The 7,500-nt window shown below is 46.2% G+C and overlaps 1 protein-coding gene across 1 annotated transcript in view; it reads right to left on the reverse strand.

Annotated features, from left to right (window-relative positions):
• The window catches only part of mdga2a (MAM domain containing glycosylphosphatidylinositol anchor 2a), a 39,661-nt gene that overhangs the window by 19,834 nt on the left and 12,327 nt on the right, over positions 1-7,500 (reverse strand). The window lies entirely within an intron of this gene.

A 7,500-nucleotide genomic window follows, 5' to 3' on the forward strand; every position in this document is an offset into this window, starting at 1 on the left:
ACACACACACATGTACGTGTTACCCACACTGCACCACCAGCTGGATCAGAGTCTCAAACCTTAACTAGGACCAGTTCATGACCCTAACCTTAACCTACCGACCCGTGACCTCTGACCTTAACCAGGACTAGTTAGTCTCTTTAGGACTGAGCTCTGGTCCCCATGACGTCTTGATGAGGCAACGAAAACGAGAACACACTCACACACACACACACACAGTGTTCTAGTGAGGCCTCTCATTAACATCTTGTCTTTTCTTCTCCTCCCTCTCTCCTCTCCACCTAACTGACAGATCTCTCTTCCTCTTCTCTCTTATTTCTCTCTTTTCTCCAATCCTCCTCCTCTCTCTGTTCCTCCTTCTCCTCCTCCTCCTCTGCCTATTATCCTCTTCCTCATCCTTCTCCTCCTCTCTCTCTTCTCCTCCTTCTCCTTCTCCTTCTCCTCCTCCCTCCCTGTCTCCCTCTCTCCTCTCCCCTTCCTAATGTTTTGCGGACAGATGAGATTAGATGACATTTAAACAGGATGTTTGTGTAAAGATGGACACTGATGTTTTGGCTGTGGAGGAGGAGGAGGAGGAGGAGGAGGAGGAGGAGGAGGAGGAGGAGGAGGAGAAGGAGAAGGAGGAGGAGGAGGAGGAGGAGGAGGAGGAGGAGGAGGAGGAGGAAGAGATGGAGGAGGATAAGTTCCTCATTATGAGGAGGGATGGAGCAGCCGGGAGGGGGGGGGGGGGTTAACAAGTTCCCGAGCTCCAGTAGAAATCTGCTCTGATGTTATCTCTGGTATAAACGCTAGCTGGCCCCTGATTGGCTGGCTTGACTTTGCTCCAAATGAAATCTGAACCTCTGCCAAAAATAACAAAACACTGCGGATCTGGAATCTGCATCTGAGGAGGTTTAACTCCAGAGGAGCAGGTTGAACTGGGAGTTTCCACCGGGGACGAGTGAGGACATTTACATTGACTGGGAAACACGAGGCAGGAAGCAGGAGAAAGTCTGAATCATCTGTGTGCAGAGTTTAGCTCCTTTTATCCCTGTGTGGAATTATCAATAATAATAATGATAAAAATAAATAACTTTAGGTATAAAACATTACATGCACTGAGTGCTCCTCATAAAACAAACTCTGGATATAACAAGCTGCTGCTTTTCATTCTATTTGTATAAATATATATTAAAACTCTTACAAACAAAAACTGAAGGTGGAATCTGGTTTTTAACAGATGAGTATTAATCTCCAGAAGGAAAAGTGTCCAAACATAAACCTGAGTTAGTATAAAGATAATCCAGGTTTGGACGTGTGAAGCTGAAACAAGAGGATGAGACTCAGAGTGAGACGTGAGACATGAGACTCAGAGTGAGACATGAGACTCAGAGTGAGACATGAGACATGAGACATGAGACTCAGAGTGAGACATGAGACATGAGACATGAGACGTGAGACATGAGACGTGAGACATGAGATATGAGACATGAGACATGAGACATGAGACTCAGAGTGAGACATGAGACATGAGACTCAGAGTGAGACATGAGACATGAGACATGAGACATGAGACATGAGACTCAGAGTGAGACATGAGACATGAGACTCAGAGTGAGACATGAGACTCAGAGTGAGACATGAGACATGAGACATGAGACTCAGAGTGAGACATGAGACATGAGACATGAGACATGAGACGTGAGACATGAGATATGAGACATGAGACATGAGACATGAGACATGAGACTCAGAGTGAGACATGAGACATGAGACTCAGAGTGAGACATGAGACATGAGACATGAGACGTGAGACTCAGAGTGAGACATGAGACATGAGACATGAGACTCAGAGTGAGACATGAGACATGAGACTCAGAGTGAGACATGAGACCTGAGACGTGAGACATGAGACATGAGACATGAGACATGAGACATGAGACTCAGAGTGAGACATGAGACATGAGACTCAGAGTGAGACATGAGACATGAGACGTGAGACTCAGAGTGAGACATGAGACATGAGACATGAGACTCAGAGTGAGACATGAGACATGAGACATGAGACATGAGACTCAGAGTGAGACATGAGACATGAGACTCAGAGTGAGACATGAGACATGAGACATGAGACATGAGACATGAGACGTGAGACATGAGACATGAGACGTGAGACTCAGAGTGAGACATGAGACATGAGACATGAGACTCAGAGTGAGACATGAGACATGAGACATGAGACATGAGACTCAGAGTGAGACATGAGACATGAGACATGAGACATGAGACTCAGAGTGAGACATGAGACATGAGACATGAGACTCAGAGTGAGACATGAGACATGAGACATGAGACATGAGACATGAGACTCAGAGTGAGACATGAGACATGAGACATGAGACTCAGAGAGAGACGTGAGACATGAGACATGAGACTCAGAGTGAGACATGAGACATGAGACATGAGACGTGAGACGTGAGACATGAGATATGAGACATGAGACATGAGACATGAGACATGAGACTCAGAGTGAGACATGAGACATGAGACTCAGAGTGAGACATGAGACATGAGACATGAGACGTGAGACTCAGAGTGAGACATGAGACATGAGACATGAGACTCAGAGTGAGACATGAGACATGAGACTCAGAGTGAGACATGAGACATGAGACATGAGACATGAGACATGAGACTCAGAGTGAGACATGAGACATGAGACTCAGAGTGAGACATGAGACTCAGAGTGAGACATGAGACATGAGACATGAGACTCAGAGTGAGACATGAGACATGAGACATGAGACATGAGACGTGAGACATGAGATATGAGACATGAGACATGAGACATGAGACATGAGACTCAGAGTGAGACATGAGACATGAGACTCAGAGTGAGACATGAGACATGAGACATGAGACGTGAGACTCAGAGTGAGACATGAGACATGAGACATGAGACTCAGAGTGAGACATGAGACATGAGACTCAGAGTGAGACATGAGACCTGAGACGTGAGACATGAGACATGAGACATGAGACATGAGACTCAGAGTGAGACATGAGACATGAGACTCAGAGTGAGACATGAGACATGAGACGTGAGACTCAGAGTGAGACATGAGACATGAGACATGAGACTCAGAGTGAGACATGAGACATGAGACATGAGACATGAGACTCAGAGTGAGACATGAGACATGAGACTCAGAGTGAGACATGAGACATGAGACATGAGACATGAGACATGAGACATGAGACGTGAGACATGAGACGTGAGACTCAGAGTGAGACATGAGACATGAGACATGAGACTCAGAGTGAGACATGAGACATGAGACATGAGACATGAGACTCAGAGTGAGACATGAGACATGAGACATGAGACTCAGAGTGAGACATGAGACATGAGACATGAGACATGAGACATGAGACTCAGAGTGAGACATGAGACATGAGACATGAGACTCAGAGAGAGACGTGAGACATGAGACATGAGACTCAGAGAGAGACGTGAGACATGAGACATGAGACATGAGACTCAGAGTGAGACATGAGACATGAGACTCAGAGTGAGACGTGAGACATGAGACATGAGACTCAGAGTGAGATGTGAGACATGAGACTCAGAGTGAGACGTGAGACTCAGAGTGAGATGTGAGACATGAGACTCAGAGTGAGACGTGAGACGTGAGACATGAGACATGAGACATGAGACATGAGACTCAGAGTGAGACATGAGACATGAGACATGAGACATGAGACATGAGACATGAGACTCAGAGTGAGACATGAGACGTGAGACATGAGACATGAGACTCAGAGTGAGACATGAGACGTGAGACATGAGACATGAGACATGAGACTCAGAGTGAGACATGAGACATGAGACATGAGACATGAGACATGAGACATGAGACATGAGACTCAGAGTGAGACATGAGACATGAGACTCAGAGTGAGACATGAGACATGAGACATGAGACGTGAGACTCAGAGTGAGACATGAGACATGAGACTCAGAGTGAGACATGAGACATGAGACTCAGAGTGAGACATGAGACATGAGACATGAGACATGAGACTCAGAGTGAGACATGAGACATGAGACATGAGACATGAGACATGAGACATGAGACGTGAGACATGAGACGTGAGACTCAGAGTGAGACATGAGACATGAGACATGAGACTCAGAGTGAGACATGAGACATGAGACATGAGACATGAGACATGAGACTCAGAGTGAGACATGAGACATGAGACATGAGACTCAGAGTGAGACATGAGACATGAGACATGAGACATGAGACATGAGACTCAGAGTGAGACGTGAGACATGAGACATGAGACTCAGAGTGAGACATGAGACATGAGACATGAGACATGAGACAAGAGACTCAGAGTGAGACATGAGACATGAGACATGAGACTCAGAGAGAGACGTGAGACATGAGACATGAGACATGAGACTCAGAGAGAGACGTGAGACATGAGACATGAGACATGAGACATGAGACATGAGACTCAGAGTGAGACATGAGACATGAGACATGAGACATGAGACATGAGACGTGAGACATGAGACGTGAGACTCAGAGTGAGACATGAGACATGAGACATGAGACTCAGAGTGAGACATGAGACATGAGACATGAGACATGAGACTCAGAGTGAGACATGAGACATGAGACATGAGACTCAGAGTGAGACATGAGACATGAGACATGAGACATGAGACATGAGACTCAGAGTGAGACATGAGACATGAGACATGAGACTCAGAGAGAGACGTGAGACATGAGACATGAGACTCAGAGAGAGACGTGAGACATGAGACATGAGACATGAGACTCAGAGTGAGACATGAGACATGAGACTCAGAGTGAGACGTGAGACATGAGACATGAGACTCAGAGTGAGATGTGAGACATGAGACTCAGAGTGAGACGTGAGACTCAGAGTGAGATGTGAGACATGAGACTCAGAGTGAGACGTGAGACGTGAGACATGAGACATGAGACATGAGACATGAGACTCAGAGTGAGACATGAGACATGAGACATGAGACATGAGACATGAGACATGAGACATGAGACTCAGAGTGAGACATGAGACGTGAGACATGAGACATGAGACTCAGAGTGAGACATGAGACGTGAGACATGAGACATGAGACTCAGAGTGAGACATGAGACATGAGACATGAGACATGAGACATGAGACATGAGACTCAGAGTGAGACATGAGACATGAGACTCAGAGTGAGACATGAGACATGAGACATGAGACGTGAGACTCAGAGTGAGACATGAGACATGAGACTCAGAGTGAGACATGAGACATGAGACTCAGAGTGAGACATGAGACATGAGACATGAGACATGAGACTCAGAGTGAGACATGAGACATGAGACATGAGACATGAGACATGAGACGTGAGACATGAGACGTGAGACTCAGAGTGAGACATGAGACATGAGACATGAGACTCAGAGTGAGACATGAGACATGAGACATGAGACATGAGACATGAGACTCAGAGTGAGACATGAGACATGAGACATGAGACTCAGAGTGAGACATGAGACATGAGACATGAGACATGAGACATGAGACTCAGAGTGAGACGTGAGACATGAGACATGAGACTCAGAGTGAGACATGAGACATGAGACATGAGACATGAGACATGAGACAAGAGACTCAGAGTGAGACATGAGACATGAGACATGAGACTCAGAGAGAGACGTGAGACATGAGACATGAGACATGAGACTCAGAGAGAGACGTGAGACATGAGACATGAGACATGAGACATGAGACTCAGAGTGAGACATGAGACATGAGACTCAGAGTGAGACGTGAGACATGAGACATGAGACATGAGACATGAGACTCAGAGTGAGACGTGAGACATGAGACTCAGAGTGAGACGTGAGACATGAGACTCAGAGTGAGACATGAGACATGAGACTCAGAGTGAGACATGAGACGTGAGACATGAGACATGAGACTCAGAGTGAGACATGAGACGTGAGACATGAGACATGAGACATGAGACATGAGACATGAGACTCAGAGTGAGACATGAGACATGAGACATGAGACTCAGAGTGAGACGTGAGACATGAGACTCAGAGTGAGACGTGAGACATGAGACATGAGACATGAGACATGAGACTCAGAGTGAGACATGAGACTCAGAGTGAGACATGAGACATGAGACTCAGAGTGAGACATGAGACATGAGACATGAGACATGAGACATGAGACATGAGACATGAGACGTGAGACATGAGACGTGAGGCTCAGAGTGAGACATGAGACATGAGACATGAGACTCAGAGTGAGACATGAGACATGAGACATGAGACTCAGAGTGAGACATGAGACATGAGACATGAGACATGAGACATGAGACTCAGAGACATGAGACATGAGACATGAGACTCAGAGTGAGACGTGAGACATGAGACTCAGAGTGAGACATGAGACATGAGACATGAGACATGAGACATGAGACATGAGACTCAGAGTGAGACATGAGACATGAGACATGAGACTCAGAGAGAGACGTGAGACATGAGACATGAGACATGAGACTCAGAGAGAGACGTGAGACATGAGACATGAGACATGAGACATGAGACATGAGACATGAGACTCAGAGTGAGACATGAGACATGAGACTCAGAGTGAGACGTGAGACATGAGACATGAGACATGAGACTCAGAGTGAGACGTGAGACATGAGACTCAGAGTGAGACGTGAGACGTGAGACATGAGACATGAGACATGAGACATGAGACATGAGACATGAGACTCAGAGTGAGACATGAGACATGAGACATGAGACATGAGACATGAGACTCAGAGTGAGACGTGAGACGTGAGACGTGAGACGTGAGACGTGAGACATGAGACATGAGACATGAGACATGAGACTCAGAGTGAGACATGAGACATGAGACTCAGAGTGAGTCGTGAGACATGAAACTCAGAGTGAGACATGAGACATGAGACATGAGACATGAGACTCAGAGTGAGACATGAGACATGAGACATGAGACATGAGACTCAGAGTGAGACATGAGACATGAGACTCAGAGTGAGTCGTGAGACATGAAACTCAGAGTGAGACATGAGACATGAGACATGAGACTCAGAGTGAGACATGAGACATGAGACATGAGACATGAGACATGAGACATGAGACTCAGAGTGAGACATGAGACATGAGACATGAGACATGAGACATGAGACATGAGACTCAGAGTGAGACGTGAGACATGAGACATGAGACATGAGACATGAGACATGAGACGTGAGACATGAGACTCAGAGTGAGATGTGAGATGTGAGACATGAGACATGAGACTCAGAGTGAGACATGAGACATGAGACATGAGACATGAGACATGAGACTCAGAGTGAGACATGAGACATGAGACATGAGACTCAGAGTGAGACATGAGACGTGAGACATGAGACATGAGACTCAGAGTGAGACATGAGAC

Source organism: Limanda limanda, chromosome 12 (genome assembly GCF_963576545.1).
Source record: "Limanda limanda chromosome 12, fLimLim1.1, whole genome shotgun sequence".
Classification (NCBI taxonomy): Eukaryota; Metazoa; Chordata; class Actinopteri; order Pleuronectiformes; family Pleuronectidae; genus Limanda; species Limanda limanda.